General features: G+C 42.1%; 1 protein-coding gene and 1 long non-coding RNA gene across 5 annotated transcripts in view; both read right to left on the bottom strand.

Moving 5' to 3' along the window:
• Positions 1 to 2,411, bottom strand: part of LOC127370339 (uncharacterized) — a 140,094-nt gene extending 137,683 nt beyond the window's left edge. Inside the window, exon 1 of the long non-coding RNA XR_007886201.1 lies at positions 1,821 to 2,411. This is a non-coding gene — a long non-coding RNA (uncharacterized LOC127370339). The remainder of the gene's footprint in view (positions 1 to 1,820) is intronic.
• Positions 1 to 19,408, bottom strand: part of fam110b (family with sequence similarity 110 member B) — a 51,466-nt gene that overhangs the window by 13,527 nt on the left and 18,531 nt on the right. For 3 of the 4 annotated variants that reach the window (XM_051411580.1, XM_051411576.1, XM_051411578.1), the window contains 2 exons: positions 12,183 to 12,260; positions 9,830 to 9,962 (listed from right to left, as the gene is read on the bottom strand). The gene's annotated coding sequence lies outside the window, so the exon portion shown is untranslated. The remainder of the gene's footprint in view (positions 1 to 9,829; positions 9,963 to 12,182; positions 12,261 to 19,408) is intronic. The other variant, XM_051411577.1, reaches the window with a different exon arrangement.

Here is a 19,408-nt window from a genome sequence, read left to right as displayed (position 1 = left end):
CAGATGTGGACTGCAGGATAGATCAGACGGGCACCCAAAGTTGAGTGTCTTTAGACTGCATGTTTTAATCCTTAAAGCCTTGGTGTGTTTATGTTATTACTTTCAGGAAAACAAGACAATCCAGGTGAAAGCTATGACAGTCTATATGTTGGTTTTTGTTCATTCATCTATACCCCCTTTCCACTAATGCAAACATACTGCTAATTCTGGGCTGGTGCTAGTGCTAGTTCACCTTCTTAGAACCAGTTTGCTACTCCACAGGCTAGAGAGCCACGTCATCACATCATTGTATACATCTCCAATGTTACCAAGGTTACGTTAGGTGACTAGCTAGCTAGCTACTGGTCAACATGCTAACATGCTAATTTCTCACATACAGTGCATACGGAAAGTACTCACAGCGCTTCACTTTTTCCACATTTCATTATGTTACACCCTTATTCCAAAATGGATTCAATTCATTTTTTTCCTCAAAGGTCTATACACAATACACCATAATGACAACATGAAAAAGGTTTTTTAAAATGTTCGCAAATTTATTAGAAATAAAGAACGAAAACATAATATGTACATAAGTATTCACAGCCTTTGCTCAATACTTTGTTGTGGCACCTTTGGCAGCAATTACAGCCTCAAGTCTTTTGGAATATGAAGCCACAAGCTTGGGACACCTATCTTTGGCTAGTTTCACCCATTCCTCTTTACAGAACCTCTCGAGCTCCATCAGGTTGGATGGGGAGCGGCGGTGCACAGCCATTTTCAGATCCCTCCAGAGATGTTCAATGGGATGCAAGGCTGGGCCACTCTAGGACATTCACAGAGTTGCTGTGCACCTGTCTGTCTGTCTGTCTGTCTGTCTGTCTCTCTGTCTCTCTCTCTCTCTCTCCCCAACTGGTCGAGACAGACGACCACCCACCTAGAGCCGGAGGATCTGTCCTAGGTTTCTGCCTTTTAACAGGCAGTTTTTCCTTGCCCTTGTCGCCAAGTGCTTGCTCATGGTGGTACTGTTGGGTCTCTGTAATTAATGTTTTATAGAGTTCGGTCTAGACCTGCTCTATTTGAAAAGTGTCCTGAGATAACTTCTGTTATGAATTGGCGCTATACAAATAAAATTGAATTGAACTGAATTGAATTGTCCTGAAGCCACTCCTTCGATATCTTGGCTGTGTGCTTAGGGTCGTTGTCCTGTTGGAAGATGAACCGTCACGCCAGTCTGAGGTCAAGAGCTCTCTGGAGCAGGTTTTCTTCCAGGATGTCTCTGTACATTGCTGCATTCATCTTTCCCTCAATCATGACGTGTCTCCCAGTTGCTGCCGCTGAAAAACATCCCCACAGCATGATGCTGCCACCACCATGCTTCCCTGTAGGGATGGTATTGGCCAGGTGATGAGCAGTGCCTGGTGTCCTCCAAACATAACGCTTGGCATTCACGCCAAAGAGTTCGATCTTTGTCTCATCAGACCAGAGAATTTTGTTTCTCATGGTCTGAGAGTCTTTCAGGTGCCTTTTGGCAAACTCCAGGTGGGCTGCCATGTGCCTTTTACTAAGGAGTGGCTTCCATCTGGCCACTCTACCATACAGGCCTGATTGGTGGAGTGCTGCAGCGATGGTCGTCCTTCTGGAAGGTTCTCCTCTCTCCACAGAGGAACCCTGGAGCTCTGTCAGGGTGACCATCAGGAGCCTCCTGCCATGGTCCTGCTTGACTGCCATTGCCAATACTGTTGTTGCTGTGCACCTGTCTGTCTGTCTGTCGCTCTCTCTCTCTCTCTCTCTCTCTCTCTCTCTCTCACCCCAACTGGTCGAGACAGACGACCACCCACCTAGAGCCGGAGGATCTGTCCTAGGTTTCTGCCTTTTAACAGGCAGTTTTCCTTGCCCTTGTCGCCAAGTGCTTGCTCATGGTGGTACTGTTGGGTCTCTGTAATTAATGTTAAAGAGTTCGGTCTAGACCTGCTCTATTTGAAAAGTGTCCTGAGATAACTTCTGTTATGAATTGGCGCTATACAAATAAAATTGAATTGAATTGAATTGAATTGAATTATTGGTCACCTCCCTAACTAAAGCCCTTCTCCCCTGATCACTCAGTTTAGAGGGACGGCCAGCTCTAGGAAGTCCTGGTGGTTCCAAACTTCTTCCATTTACGGATGCACTTATAACTGTTGGACCTTATATAGACAGGTGTGTGCCTTTCCAAATCATGTCCAATCAACTGAATTTACCACAGGTGGACTCCAATTAAGCTGCAGAAACATCTCAAGGATGATCAGTGGAAACAGAATGCACCTGAGCTCAATTTTGAGCTTGATCACAAAGGCTGTGAATACTTATCTACAAGTGATTTCACCGTTTTTTATTTTTAATAAATTTGCAAAAATCTCAAACAAACTTTTTTTAAGTTGTCATTATGGGGTATTATGTGTAGAATTTTGAGGAAAAAAATTAATTGAATCCATTTTGGAATAAGGCTGTAACATAACAAAATGTGGAAAAAGTGAAGCGCTGTGAATACTTTCCGTATGCACTGTATATGTTACATATATGCATATATACTATATATATTGCTCCTCCTCTTCTAGAATGGCACCGGCGACAACGGCAGCCTGTTATGGCAGCTCCTATAATTGTTGTAGTTTTACTGTGTTTTCAGTGTGTTTTTAGCCTGTGTTTGTTGCGTATTTTTAACAGTTTTCTTACTTTCTTACTACTTTGTTCACGTCGCCTAAATACTTTTTCGGCGTTTTTGAGCACTTTTTATTTTTTGCTTACACTGGTCTCCATGGCGACGGGGAGTTGCATTGTTTACACCCGAGACCAGATGATCGCCCTGAGGCATCCTAGCATCCTGACTGGAGAGAGAGCCACCATACCGGAGGAGTTGAGGAGGAGACGCTGCAGAGCGGGGGTTAAACGGAGGATGATGAGGAGGAGGTTTAAACCCTACATCCCTGCAATCATCACTGGAAACGTAAGGTCGCTGGCAAATAAAGTGGACGAACTGGAAGCAATCACCAGGACACAGAGGGAGTACAGGGAGTGTAGTATCATGTGTTTCACGGAAACGTGCGACTGGCAAGAAGAAAGGAGAGGGACTGGCCGTGCTCGTAAACAACAGGTGCACGTCTGTGTGAAAGAGCATGTCTGCAGCCCGGACATCGAGCTTATCGCCATTGGACTACGTCCATATTATCTGCCACGGGAACTTTCCAGTGTTATCGCCATTACTGTTTATATTCCTCACAGTGGTCTTCATCATCATCATCATCATCACTGTTTATATTCCTCCGTCTGGGAAAGCAGAAGCAGCGTGTGACGTCATCCACACTGTGACTGCGGGACTACAAACGAAACACCCGGAGGCCTTCATCATAATCACAGGGGACTTCAACCATGTTTCTCTGTCATTCACACTCCCAACCTTCCACCAGTTTGTCACATGCAACACCAGAGACAATAAGACCTTGGACCTGCTGTACGCAAATGTTAAAGATGTGTACCGCTCCACTGCCTTGCCTCCACTGGGCAGGTCAGACCACAACTTAGTCTGGCTTTCACCATCATACAAGTCTGTGGTTCAGAAACAACCAGTCACAGTGAGGACAGTAAGGAAATGGTCTCCTGAGGCCATAGAAACACTGCGTGGAGCGCTGGAGGCCACCGACTGGGATGCTCTGTATGAGCCACACAGGGAGGACATTGATGGCCTTACTGACTGTGTCTCTGAGTACATTAGGTTCTGCACTGACTACTCCATCCCCTCCAAGGAGGTCCCATGCTACCCAAACAACAAACCGTGGGTAACCGGCAACCTGAAGACCCTTCTCAACGAGAAGAAGAGGGTCTTTAGATCAGGGGACTGAGCAGAACTCAAGCATGTACAAAGAGAGCTCAAACACAGCATCAGGGGGAGTAAGGATGTATACAGGAGAAAACTGGAGGACAAACTGGAGAACAACAACACCAGAGACGTATGGAGAGGGATGAGAGAGATCACCGGCTTTCAGGGGAGAGGTCGGGGTTCAGCTGAGGGGAACGAACAACGAGCCAACGAGTTGAACCAGTTCTTCAACAGGTTTAACCTCAGCTCCCGCACCCCTGGCAGCCCCTCTACTGCTCCTCTGAGCAACAAAACCAGGACACTCACACAGCCCCCACAGCCCCCTACCACCTCCTGCAGCAGACACCTCTCTGTATCAACCTTGTCATCCCCACCCCTCAATTTGACACCCACTACAGACCCTGCCGCATCTCCCACCACCTCCCAGACTGGACTTTACATCACAGTCAGCCAAGTGAGGAGAGAGCTGGAGAGGCTCAAACAGAGGAAAGCTGCTGGACCGGACCGCATCAGCCCTCGAGTACTGAAGGCATGTTCCAGCCAGCTCTGTGGAGTTTTCCAGCACCTCTTCAACCTCAGTCTGCATCTTCAGACAGTGCCAGTGCTCTGGAAAACATCCTGCCTGGTCCCAGTGCCCAAAAAAGGACGTCCTGTGACACTGGAGGAATACAGGCCGGGGACTCTGACCTCTCACATCATGAAAGTTATGGAGAGACTGGTCCTGGCACACCTCAGACCATTAGTGTGCGCATCGCAAGACCCCCTGCAGTTCGCATATCAACCTCATGTGGGGGTTGATGATGCAATCATCTACCTGTTGCAGAAGGCCTATTCCTCCCTGGACAGACCCAACACCTCAGTCCGCATCATGTTCTTCGACTTCTCCAGCGCCTTCAACACCATCCAGCCCAGACTGCTGAAGGCCAAACTGGAGAACACGCAGGTGGGTGCTCCCCTCATCACTTGGGTCGATGACTATCTGACGGGCAGACCGCAGTTTGTGAGATTAAAGAACTGTGTGTCTGACCGTCTGATTAGTAACATAGGGCCCCCCCCAGGGAACTGTACTGTCTCCCATCCTCTTCACCACATACAGTGCAGACTTTAAGTACTGCACTGCGTCGTGTCATCTGCAAAAATACTCTGATGATACGGCTATTGTAGGGTGTCTGGAGGGCAGAGGGGAGGCTGAGTACAGGGACCTGGTTGATCGCTTTGTGAAGTGGTGTGGGTAGAACCACCTGCAAAAAAAAAAAAAAAATGCAAAAAAAAACACCTGCAAAAAAAAAAAAACCAAAGGAGAGGTGGTGGATTTTAGGAGGAACAAGCCCCTGCCCTCTCCTGTCAGCATCAGTGGGACAGATGTGGATATGGTGTCGGCATATAAGTACTTGGGTGTCACACTAGACAATAAACTGGACTGGTCCACAAACAAACTCAGAGGCCATCTACAAGAAGGGCATGAGCCGGCTTTACTTCTTGAGGAGGCTCAGGTCTTTCAATGTCTGCAACAGGATGTTGCAGATGTTCTATCAGTCTGTTGTGGCGAGTGTCCTGGGGTGCGGGCATCAAGGCAAAGGACGCCAACAGACTGAACAAACTCATTAAAAAGGCAGAGTCTGTTGTTAGCTTGAAGCTTGTCACCCTGGAGGAAGTGGTGGAGGAGAGGATGCTGGCAAAACTGCTGGCAATCATGAACAATCATGAGTTACTCAGCCAACTCAGTCGGGAGCAGGGCTCAGCTGTCAATCATTATTTAAAACCCCCTTTTTATAGCTGCAAATAACTAACTCAAACAGAACTGATTAGAAAAATGAACACTTGAGCGTGATTAAAACAAGACAATAAGAACAACCTAAAATGACAGGAAAAGTATTTGGGAAAAATGTATTTTTAGTGTACTTAGATTTTTTAGTTTGGCCCATCTGTTAACATGGTGGCAGCAGGCATTATGACCTATACTGCAGTCAGCCACCAGGGGGAGATAGAGATGTTTTGGCTTTACTTTTATAGAGTTGTTATGTCATCCATCTTTATATATGTCAATGGTAGCTATGATTGCTTGGGTAACATCAGCTGACCAACAGCTAGCTAGCCAGCCAGCAAGCTAGCTCAATGTTTGTAACATCTATGTGTTAAAGAGCTAGCAAATACATTGCTGGCTGGCCACAAGGCACCCCTAGCCCCTGTTAAAAGCAAACAGAGGCAACCGTGGGGGTTGTGGAGAGATTATTTTTCATCTTCCATCTACTAGTATGAATATTTACTAATTTTCTACCTCGACCATTTCTCTTCTTCGCTCTGCTACACTGAGATTGGCTGAGTCAGCGAACTCTGCTGACCACATCATGTAGCTTGTAGCACACACTGACCCCATTGAATACACCGGTGAATGACACATCCATGGTTCAATCATAATTGGTCTCAGTTGTACATCAACATGACCTGATTTATCCTCCAGTCAGCATCGAGCAACTTTGTACCATGTCATTTTAGTGTCTCTCTCTTCCACTCTCCACCTCCTCTGTTTACCCTTGTTTTAGGTCTCTCTCTCTCTCTCTCTCTTCTCTCTGTCTCTCTCTCATATATGCATCACCTCTGGGCATACAGCCAAGGAACAATAGAAAACACACACACACACACACACACACACACACACACACACAAACCACACACACAGACCCTCTAGCTCTTTCTATTTCCTGTGTTAGCAGCATGTTGAGCAGAGGCAGCAGAGTACTGCTGGGAAACCAACCACGCTCTCAGCAGCAGGAGCCAGTGCACTCCACATTCCTGCTGGTATTCACCATACTTCAGTGTTCCCTTTCAAAGGTTGAGTTTTGCATTTATGATGACCTGGATGAACACAAATACTGATTTACACAAGCCTGAACAAGATGTCTTTCTACTATTACCAGTAGACTGGTACTGAATCAAGTACATTGATGCACATGAACTAACTGGTATGCTTCATTCAGTCTAGTTATAGACCTTTTCATAACAGATATTTTGTCTTGCACATGTGTTGCTAATATCAATGAAGGTCTGTTCCATTAAAGGACCAGTGTGTAAGATTTAGAGGGATCTAGTGGTGAAGTTGCAGATTGCAACCAGCTGAAAACTCCTAGCCCTATCTAGAGTCAGTGTTTGGTTTGTCCGTTCTGGGCTACTGTAGAAACATGGTGGTGACAAAGTAACAAAAGCTATAGTTCCTCTAATGGCCACTAGAGGCTGGCTCCAGCAGTGAGTCAATCTCCATAAGGCCCCATATTAAAATGCCCAACTTGACAGCAGAAATAAACATGTTTACAGCTTGGTGCAAAAAACGTTCAGGACAGTGATTTTTTTATATAACTCACCTGTTATATTAAGGCTTAAAGTCACGCATAATTAAGACTGTGGTCGCTTTGAGTGACAGGTGGCTCAGGAGTCTGGTTTCAGTAACCAGGCTTCATTCAGCCCGCCTCTGCTCCATGTCTTTGTCTAGTTTTGGATTAGTCGGGAGCCAACAGAGTCAGGACTGCCAAGATGGCGACAGGCAGAGCCGACCACACTGAGTTTCATAATGGCTATACCTATAGGGGACGTCACAGAGACTACGTCTATTTCTTTTAATACAGTCTTGTGCGTTCAACATGGCGGACTCCATGGAAGATGACCCACTCCCTCTGTAGATAAATATTCTAAGGTAACAAAAACAAAACAATTCTTATATTCAGGTGATTATAAAAAAAACATACCTTTGAATATTATATTCCATTTTGACAAATGTCTGTTACACACAGGAGTGTGGTAGTGAGTCATTCCAATGAGTAAGCTTACACAATACCAGGATCCTGGAACTGGCTAATCTAAATGGAATGCACTGTTGATGTTATTGGTAACACCTGTTGTTTGGGGTTAACACTTTATTTGGATAGTCCACCTACAGATAGTTTATAGAGTCACATGTAACAGTTAAACTGTATCGCTTTGGTTTTTTTTGCCATTAACATAACCTAACCAAGATGTTTTTGTGCATAAAACCTAACCAAAGCTTAGCCATTAATAGCTGTTAAATCTCAACTAACAAGCTGCTGAAATGTCACAAATAGAAACTCTCAGTAGTTGGATTATCCAAATAAAGTGATTTTTTCTGCTTTGACAAGTCAAAGTGCCTGCTTTGAAAAAGCTTAATTCTCAGAATAAATATTTATCACAGATAAAAAAAAAAGTATTATGGTATATGTCAGCTGATAAGCAGAATCAAAGATGTGTTTGAAGTCATTTAGAAACAGTGTCTCCATTCCATTGTTTGTCCACTGGTGTCTTGATCACAATTCTTGCTCATTGTTTGGTTTATGTGATATATTTACATTTTTGTACATACCCCAACTATGTCGAGTGACATTTTAATGAGAAGTGCGCAGGAACATATATAGTACCACTCATGTGAGCTAGGTGACAGCATGTAGAGGGTCCCAACAACAGTTCACGCCAGGGGAAACTGAGATGAATGGTATAGCTAATTTTCACTGGGATCACTTCATTTTTCTGCATCAAAAAACTTTAAAAACTTTTGAGAGATGCTGAAGTCCCATAAAATGTCTACACATGGTGGCTTTAATTTAATTGGAAGACTTAAATTATTACAGGGTTTCTACTCTTTTTAAGAAAGCATTTTCAAGGACCTTTCCAGGACATTTTCTAGGACATCTTCCAGGAGGTTCACGATGAAGCGTCTCAGGTTCAATGCAGGTAGGTGGTCAGTGTTTATGAGACACTTCGCATTAATTTGCCATTTTTTCCACTTCCACTGTAACATGACTTTGGCCACAGCCCATAAGTAACAAATTAACTAGAATTTTATTTTACAGAGAAATCTTCTCACCTAATTAGCCTATTAAAAGACAGTCTTTGTTGCACATACAGCTAACAATGCAGTGCATGTATTAATTAACCCTAAAAACAAGATTTTCCCACTGGGCTTTTGTGAGAATTCTCCCAGCTCCGGGGAAAAGAAAAGACTCAACGCCCAAAAGTTTGCTGCACAATCGTTCCACAGCTGGTAAACCTACTGTGAAGTATCATACCGTGCAGTTGTCCTACCAACAGACAAACAAAATAAGTAGGCCATCTGAGGCGTAGATCTGAATGAGGGGTTCAAATTAAATTTATATTTTCCCAGACAACATAGATTATTTCCAGGTGTTTCAATGATTGGAAAACTATAGGTTATATACGCTCCTGAACAAAATCTTAAGACCAGGGGAAAAATTCAGCGCTGGTAGAACATAACCAGGTTGTAAGTAGAGCTTCATAATGCCAAAAGAAAAAACAGGAGCAAGAGACAAAAAATAGAGCAGGCAATTTATTGAAAACTGCATTTACACTCAAGCTGTTCATCAACTGATCAAAAGTTTGAGTTAAGTTTTTATATTATCAATGCAAGTGAATAAATAAGTAATTTTTGGGAATTCTTAAATTGAGCGGACTAGTTGTTTTAATTCATGCACATATTATCAAATGTTGAACCCTTAATAGGTAAATTAGTTCTAAAATTGAAAAGGCTTCCATTGTGTAGGCACTGAATCACGCATACACAGATACAGTCATTAAGTCATGACACTATGTTGTCTCATCATAAGCACAAAAAGCCACTGCTTTTAAATGATCAGTCTAATGTATGCTCTTTTTTACATAATTGTCATGGATCTCTAACAGAAATGCACAAAAGGCTCCTTTAGAGCCCCTTCATTCATGGGAAGTCAGTGGTCAAATAGTGTGCTGGGTGACCTTTGTGAGTATGATGTAACCGTTTCAGTTAATGGAAATGATTAAATTAAAAAAGACATAACTGCATGAGCACTATATGCTTTCGCTGAGGTATTGTCATGGTTACAAAAGTAAAAAACTTTTAATTAATTAATTAATTAATCATTTGGTCTAGGTTTGTGTGTCTTAAATACACACAAACAGAGTATCTCCAGCTTTGTATTATTAAAAAGGTTTTACCAGTTTGGAGCTGTCCGATTGGATGGCAGAACAGTCTTGATTGGCTACTTCTAGGCTCCGATCTATTGGCTGTTGGAATCGGAGGCCTCCCCCTTCTCCTCCAGATGCTGCAGGTTGTCAGTGGGCGTCACAGCTGTCGATAAAAGAAACACAAATGACAAACATTAAGAATTAATCATCCAAAGCAACCATTAGTCAAATTGAATATCTGGGAATTCTAAAACAGAGGCAGCAGAACTTCCTGTGTGTTTGTGCATTATTGGCCCTGCCTTGATTCAAGACATGACAGTGTCTCTAAAGGTGAAGTCAACTAAAAAGAAGACAGGAGAAGTAAACAGTGGGCATAGGAGATTGAAAGCCATCAAAAGACATGGCGGCAAGACAATTCAGGGAGACATAACGACACATCAGAGAAACCAGCAGCAAAAAAGCCACAGAGTTAGAGAAAGTAATTTCATTGGTAATCACAGATATTGGTTTGTATCAAGCATCCTAGATCTGTCCTCAATCTCCCAAAACTTGACATCCAGACCAAAGATCAAGCATCCATAACCATCTCATCCATGCTTGAAGCAATAATATTACACAGCTGTCCCTTGATCTAACATGTGTATTACATGAAGATGTGATAGATAATCAAATTTGTGATGGGCTTGGATTGTTTTCTGGAATGGGCTAAGAATATTTATGTGGATGGACTGACAAATCCCAGGAAAGGTTTTAGGTCAGCTTTTTATACAATAAAAATGTAATACGATGCCTGCTCCTATCTTAAATCCCAGCAAAGAGAAGCCCTGGTGACACCAGAAAGTGACGCTGCAAGATTCTCTTTTGGATTCTTGTGAATGAAGTAGTGCTAAACCTTCATGACTGCTTGTAGAGCTAGATTGCAATCGCTAAAATAAGTTAACTTGTCCTTCTGACGTCCCGCCCCTTTCTGCTCTGTGCTCCAATAACAGTTGGGCAAGCCTTGGTCAGAATATGATATGTGCTAGGCTCGTCTATGTTGAACAGAAACATTTTGAGTATGTTAAAAGGTAAAAGCAGCATAATAAAAAGTCCTATCTTAACTAAGCTAGCTAGTGTTAGCTAATGTTAGCAAAACACAAGCAAACTAACTTGTAACTGTAAATTCGCTAGCTAGTTATCTAGAGTTTTTCTGACATTAGCTATTAGATTTAACTAGCTACCTAACGACTGATGTTGTGACTACATGTTTTGCTAACACTAGCTGACTTGAATGTGATTATTTATAGGATCTCATTATCTTTTAACAATCTTCACCATTTGGTTGTCATTCCAACATAGATGAGCCTAACACATAGCATATTCTGACCGAGGTTTGGTCAACTGTTGGAGGACAGAGTAAAAAAGGGGCGGGACTTAAGAAGGATCTACTCGGGCTGTCATCAAAATGCTTTTGATTCGAATTATTAGTCGAGATGCCACAAAAATCCCAGATGTGTGAAAGTGCCCAATACAGTCAGTTTTAAACTCTCATCTCGTCCTTCACTTCGTTTAACCCATCACTGAATCCTCTTATTGCCTTAGCTATCCTTTATAGTTACTGTTTTACTGTGTTTTCCTTTACAGTTGTAGTCACCGTGGAAGCTTTTCATGGTTCTAATCTTCAAATCCACTTCTTTTACTTGCTGACATCACCACTTGGCCAGCATGGATTGGTTTTCCCATAATGACTCACTGTAGTGCCTGTGTATGCAAGAGCTCAGTGGTCCAGATGGTCACTCAGTGGGAGCTGGAGTCCGACCAAATGACCTGCTAGCTGTACTACAGCTACACAGCAGAAACACACCAACAGCAGTGGATCTGCGACTGTACATTCCCAAGCGGGGGAATTAATGGCAGCGACACATATGCTTCACACTCTTTAGTCTTGAGTTTAGTTCCCTAGTCTTGTAAGGGAACTGAGGACGAATCAAAGGCAGTCAGGGAGTCTGATTCTAAGATGTTTCCTCAGCTTTAAGTTAAAGCTGCAGTAGGAAACTTTTCTAAAAATAACTTTTTGTCATATTTGCTGAAACTTCCACTATATCCTGACAGTAGTACATGAGGTAGATCTTTTATGAATAAATCTGGTTCCTCCTAGTACAGAGAAAGATAGTTGATTGTTGAGTCTCAGTCCCAGGTCAACTGTTATTGGAGCACAAAGCAAAAAGGGGCGGGACTTAAGTTGTTTTTCTGCAGTGATGAGAGCATTAATAGAAATGTGCAGGGCTTAGGACTGGTCAGCTGATTCATGGTCATTGTGTTGGTTTTCCTTTTCTGTATTTCTATGAATAAACACAAATAACTTTTCAGAATAACCAAAGCCCTAGCATGAGGCTAGTATTACCTGGGGTCTTCTTGTGATTTGCAATAATTGCAGAAGTCGTCTGTGTTCCAATCCCTTGAGTCCATGAATGTCCATATTCTGAAAGTAAAGTAAAAACTCAGTTCATTTGCATTATGATTCTAATTAGATTCTTAAATTCTTAATCTGGAAGCGAGTTACAGTTCATGGAAATGCCTATGGCAGGGGTAGGCAACCTGCTGCTCTTTAGCCCCTATCCAATGATTCCTGTGGCTTTGACAAAATTATATGGAAACAATAATTTTTTAACATTTTTCTTTATCATTGTTGTTTAAAGTCATTCTGACATTCTCCAATGGCAAACGTGTAGCCATTACACACCAAATTGAAAACATCTGTCAACTCAAATGTGCATCATTTCCTGACCTGGCGCCTTTCCTCTACGTCTTGCTGACCCTAATAACAGTTGGGACTGGTCTTAAGTCTCCCTAGCTAGACTAGCTATGGACTCCAAATCTAAACAAAGAAATTTTTCTGAGGTTAACAGAGAATTTAATAGTGTGTGGAAAGAAGTTTGCTTTCATCACCAACACTGCTCGCTGAGCAGAATGTTTTATCTGCTGCAAGAAATGTTTTGTGGCTCCAGACAGATTCCAGCAGATGTTTAATGACTTTAGACAAAAATGGATCTTTTGATAGTAAAGTTTGCTGACCCCTGGCATATGGAATTCTCACTGACTGTACAATGGTAGACGTAATCTTACAGTACAATGCACTTCATGAGCCTGATTTTCAGGTACTACTGTCAGTATATAGTTAAAGTTTCAATGAATATGACAAAAAGTTATTTTTATAAAAAATTACCTACTAATTTCTAAAGCTGTATTTTGTGTAACGACTGATACAGAGTTATGATCCGATGTAAGTGTGTCAAAAACAGCTGTGTAGTCCTAACACTGAATGATTGCTATCGTTGCTCAGTCTAGCTCAGGTTAAACCCTGTTAGTTGCAGTAAGTCAAAAATGCTGACATTTGGGGAGAAAAAAAATAAATAATTAAATACAAAATATGAATTTTCCTTTTTTTATTTTCACTTGGACTATTATCATTAGCATATCTGAACAAAAGTTGGCAAAGCTAGAGCAGATAATCAGTACGCTTAAAAACTTAGCTTAAGAAGTCCACTAAGTACAACTATTAGATCTGGGAGAAGTCATTTAATTAGTTTTGATGCTCTTTTCATTGATTGTATTCATTGGGCTCGGGTTCTGCAGCCTCATAATCGTCGAAAGAACTCTGTTGAAATAACCTTTTATTATTAGTAAGGATTATTCAGACTGTTTTCTGTCTTAACCGACTTAATTTGCTGCTTTTGACATTTATCTGTTGACATCAATATCAAACAATGAAATGCCGTAACACAGAAAATGACTTGAAGTTACACAAAGGTGAACAGTGGCTTCTTAACCAAATTACAAACATTTTCTCAAACTCAGTCACGGGTCTGTGAGCATTTTATTTTTCTAGGCCTTTGGCAGGAGAGCTTCAGAGCTTTTTGAGAGAGGGATTAGGTGCTAGGGGACCATTTGATGCACTGTCACTGCTTAAAGACCCTGACATCTCCACAGGTGAATTCATTAATGTTATGAGGTTCAGCTGTGTTTCGTCCAACTGTCAGAATGTGAGAAAGGCTAGTTTGGAAGCTAATCGAGGAGTAATGAGAGTTATGTGGGTGTGTTTGTTTGTGCTTAAGGACGTAACCACTGTGAAAAAAAAGAGAAAATGCCTGCGGGCCCCAACACTGTGTCCTGAACACACTACCATAACACTGAAATACTAAAATTCTTACATATAGCTCCTTTACAACCATAATACTTATCAGCTTGTAAGACAGTACTGTCATGAAAACACAAGAAAAAAGCAGATGTCAGAGCTGTCTGTCTGTCCGTGTGCATGCATGCATGTGTGTGTGTGTGTGTGTGTGTGTGTGTGTGTGTGTGTGTGTGTGTGTGTGTGTGAGACGGGGGATTTTCCAGCTCAGTGATAATGGAAGTCTAGCTCCTCCAGCCTGACTCAGCAGTATTAAACACACGTTACATCACTAGTGTGTAGCCGGTCATATAGAACACGGTGTTCTGGACTAGCTTGTGGCTGCTGTTATTCAATTTCCTTTACTGTTAGGCTTTCTTTTACTCAGAGCTTTCTGAGCTCTCCTCCCTGTTTTGTTTCTTTCTAGGGATGCACCGATCCACATTTTTTCACTTCCGATGGAATATCGGCCGATACCGATACTATTCCGATACCAGAGCTGTGTTTGCTTTAATATTATTATTATCATTATTGTTGATTCTATATGAGGCTGAAATAAACTCCTCTCAACAGGCAAGTATGATATGTATGTATGTATGCATGTATGTGTCCCAAAAGGCAACTTGAGGTAAGTATAAGGTCAGAAAAGGAAGTCAGAAAAACAGGAAATCCTGTTAACAGGAAAAATCCCATCCTGAAAACAAATATACAACTGTAAGGGTTTCAAATTGATTGTCATGTCAATATTTATTAAATTCCCAAAATGTCAAATAATTGAAATATAAGAAAAGTGCAATAAGTGTAAACAACTAAACACACACACACACACACACACACACACACACACACACACACACACACACACACACACACACACACACACACACACACACACACACACACACACACACACACCCACACCTTGTTTTTGGAATGACTCCAGAAGTGATTCCTGACAGCTCCTTTTGTCTTTCTGCCCCTGCTCTTCTTCTTCTTCATATGGATTTCCGGCAGTTTAGACGCTTCTAGGCGTATTACTGCCCTCCTCACGAAGTCACTCTAAGGATAATGTTACTGCTTCACATTTTCATATATAGCCCTGTATCGTGTAAGAACTGTAATAATACATTAACAATCAAGTGGTGGTTCTCATTTTGACCCAATAATCCTCGTGCTCTTTCGTGTGGTGCTTTTTTAAATGTTTGATTGCATTCGTAGTGTTGTACGACGCCATGGAGCCTCCGCCTCTCTGAATCACGGCTTTGCTAGCTGGCTGCAAACTGCGGATTGGATTTCCTGAGCGGGGGCGTGTCTCATAACTCTGTGTCTCATTGAGCTGCGCCGCCGTTCAGGAAATCTATTCCACAGTTTGCAGCCAGCTAGCAGACTGGCCGGCAGGAATCACCTGTGGAGTCATTTCAGCAGACAACGTTAAAGCGCAGACATGGCTCATGGATATCGGATATCTCCGCAGGTTGGATCGGGAACATCCGATGCGTGAATTACACTGGTATCAGTCCCGATACCGATACTGGAACGGATCGGCCCCATCCCTATTTCTTTCACATCCCTATTTCTTTTATTAAATGACATTGTTAAAGATACACTCAATGACTTTGTTTTGTTAGGGTTAAGGTGGGATTAGGGTCTACTAATCATGCCAAGGGAGACAGGATTTGTAGAAATCTTGAGAAGGAGAGACTCGCCACAGGGAAACTATATATTAAGATCTGCGTTGTTCATACCTGGACCAGGAAAGCTGAGTTACAGACATACAGTGTGAGGAAATTCATGATTGTGTTTACCAAATGGCAGCGTTCAGTGTAAGACACTTCCACCACTGTGGGAATGGATTCTTGACTGAAATGAGTGACCACAGGGTTTTCTGTCTAGCACTGTTGAATATTTGACCATATCTGGAACACTTCTCTTAACTGCCATGTAGGCCAGAGCTTTTAACTGGATAAAGGAGAAGAAGTGGTGAAAGAAATCTTGGGAAGGTTGAATATCAGGCAGGCAACAACAACAACTTTTCCTCAAGCTGGACCTATAATTGTAGTTTCCTGTGAGTTCCATCAATCATAGCATTCACACATGCAAAGTGTTGGGCCATACGTCATCAAACTACTACAGGTTTCAATAAAATTAAATCACTGCAATCACAGTTTTTTTTGAAAAACTTCTGTGAAATCATGCATTTTAGGCTGCAACAATCCCAAAAAAAGTGACCAAAATCCTGGAGGGACTGGAGAAGGAAGTGAGAAACTCTCTCCTTAGCTACTTCCATCAGCTCCGGAAAAAACAACGTTTCCTTCTCTTTTACCTGCCTGATCGGGCAAGTGAGTTTCTACATTTACTAGCCCGACATGGCATTTTACTTGCCCCAGGCTATCCTTATTGTTGAGCTCTGAATGCAGTAATGGTAAATTGACTGTACCCACATAGCGTTCCAACCACTCAAAGCACTGTACACTACATGACACATTCAGCCATTCATTCATACATTCACACAGCGATGCACAACATCAGGAGCAATTTGGGATTTAGTATCTTGCTCAAGGACACTTTGACATGGAGCAAGGGATCAAACCACCAACCACATTGCTTGCACAAATTACATTTGTTATATAATCATGAACACCTCTTGTATACAAACACAGAGCTGGTGAATTCTTTATGTTTTTATGCTCTACAGCAGGGGTGTCAAACTGATCCGTGAAAGGGCCGGTGGGGCTGCAGGTTTTCATTCCAACCATGCAGCAGCACACCTGACTTGGTTCATTCAATCAACTGAACTGTCTTCATACAGTCAAAAACTTGCAGCCACACCCACGCTTTAATCAAGGGTGGCTGTTTTTGTTCCAATCAAGCAAGAGGACACCAGAAATGACTGTGTGAAGACAGTTCAGTTGATTGAATGAACCAAGTCAGGTGTGCTGCTGCATGTTTGGAATGAAAACCTGCAGCCACACCGGCCCTTTCATGGATCAGTTTGACACCCCTGCTCTACAGAGACAACAGAGCAAAGTTATTGTTGCCTTTTCTCTCTCTGTCCTTTATCTCTCCATCCTCCTCCTGTCTATCTTTCTTACCCCATCCCATAAACTCACCTGTTTCTCTTTTAATCTGTCCCTCCTCCCCTTGTCCTCCCACACATTCTCAGCAGGTGCTGAGGTAGACAGGCTGCTGCAGAGCAGGAGCCCACAGCAAAGGCCCCACCAACAGGGTTCAACCCATATGACAGACACCAATAATGATATTTCTGCCAAATTCTTCTAATCGAGCCTAACGTGCAGTGACGGCATCCTGAGGTACCAAACTGCCACTGGACTGTCACAGTCTTTCAGCAGACAATCACTGCGAGCTGCATTTATCAATTCTACAATAGTACCAAAGACGGGCCACATCACAATTGCCACTATCAGCAAACTATAACATTCGTCCTACCTTGCCCCTGCATTACAAATACACACAGTCCTCCTGGGACTGGCAGGGTGTGTGTGTCTGTGTGTGTGTGTGTGTGTGTGTGTGTGTGTGTGTGTGTGGTGTGTGTGTGTGTGTGTGTGTGTGAGTGGAGTGAAGGTTACAGCAACTAATTATAGACAGAGGCCAACTGAAGACAACAAAAAGGCAGGATTATGTTTGAAGTCATTTGCAGATTCTATTTTGTCCTTTAAACAACCATGTTTTTATAATTAGACCCATCCCAGTCCTGTCACAAGATTATTGAAAACGTACATAAAGCTTGTGTTAAGTAGCATTAGTTAGTTTCTACTCGAGTTCTGCTCATCTTCATTTTAGCTGTGAATCCCTTAATATACTCCTCTGCAGCTCTTGAGAAGTTCAAATCAGGTCTTATTGTGTTAAATTGATGGAAACATGTTTGTAGAGGCATACATTTGCATGCTGAAACATTTCAGTTACATTAAAGACATAACCATTATCAATAAAAGGTTTAAAAAGTGTATTACTGTCATCAGGTTTCAAGCAGTCAGTACCAGAAGAATGCAAAAGAATACTTCTGTTCCTAAAGGGACCCATTTTCTTATCACTGAGTAAACTTGCGACCCCTATGTGACATATTTTATAGATATTTCATAGTATAGTACAAACTGTAGACTGAAGTAAACAGTGAACTGCAAGAAGTTTGTGTAAAACGAGTAATTTGGATAAATTTTGAGCAGATTATTATAACTACATAACTATGATAACAAATCCGGCGCCGGCGCGAGCAGAACGCTTATCCAGTAGCTCCGTATGTGTCGTGTTGTTTTTAGTACTTTAAGTGTGTTTTTTTAAAAACATTTAACTCATTATATTACACTAGCTTCGTTCAATTGTATTTTTTTTTTTTATTTTAATGTATGTTTAATGTATGTAATGTATGTTTTGTATGCTACTGGATACTTGAATTTCCCTCGGGATAAATTAAGTATCTATCTATCTATCTATCTATCTATCTATCTATCTATCTACTTTTTCCCAACCTGGTTCCCCTAGGCTGTAGATTAGAGAATTTGAAAGGCTTGGAGATGCTTTAAAAACAGCTATAATACCCCCGTAAGTATGAAAAAATCCACTAGGTAATTATTTTAGCCCAGTTAGATATATTCTGACATATAACAGTGTTTCCTCTAGGATTTTTTTTAGCAGTGGGGGCAGGCACTTTGGACCACCCTAACCACACCCATGAGACACCCTCATTGGCAGTCTATGTGAAGTTAAGCCAACACAGAAGTGTGATAAAACCTGCATTCTTCTCTCTGCTTCATTGGCTGTAATGAAACACAGAGAGCATGCAGTCTTACGGAGAATTAACCTACTTCTCACTTAATTTATTAGTTCGGTAAACAGTTTCCTAATGGGTTTATGGTCTTCCATATAGCATGATGTTCATTTAGTAAATGATGGTCCCATTTAGAGTAAAACAGACCATAAAGCAGGGTATGCTTTAGGGCGTGGCTACCTTGTGATTGACAGGTCATTCTCAGTGAGTCCGTCCAGCTCAACGCACCAAACTCAGATCAAACTGTCAAACTAGGCAGTGCTGATCAGATATGAATCAAGATTCTGTTACTGTGTTGACTATTTCTCACCTTCTCATTTCAGAAACATACTTTAGTGTATTGTTTAGCTGTAATACGAGTTCATGTGTGACCAGGTGAGCTGCCATTGTTTTCTTGCAACAGACGAGTTGAAACTGTGCAGCCAATGGGAGCAGCTCAACACGCAGTACGTCACCTCCGCTGGCTCCGACAAACTCTCATGACAACGGCCATAACGTCAACCTCGAGGCTTTAAAACAGTACTCCACAAACCAAAGGGTGACATCACCATAGGTTCACACATGGACAAGCTTGAAACATTCAACCAGAGAGAACAGCAAAACACTGCTGTTTGGCCTGGTGTTCTCGTTTTTTTTAAAACTGCTAACCCAAATTCAATCATCTCAGTTCTTT

The sequence above is a fragment of the Dicentrarchus labrax genome, unplaced genomic scaffold, assembly GCF_905237075.1.
Source record: "Dicentrarchus labrax unplaced genomic scaffold, dlabrax2021, whole genome shotgun sequence".
Classification (NCBI taxonomy): Eukaryota; Metazoa; Chordata; class Actinopteri; family Moronidae; genus Dicentrarchus; species Dicentrarchus labrax.
Note: the sequence above shows the minus strand (reverse complement) of the source record. Positions and strands in the feature narration are given on the sequence as shown.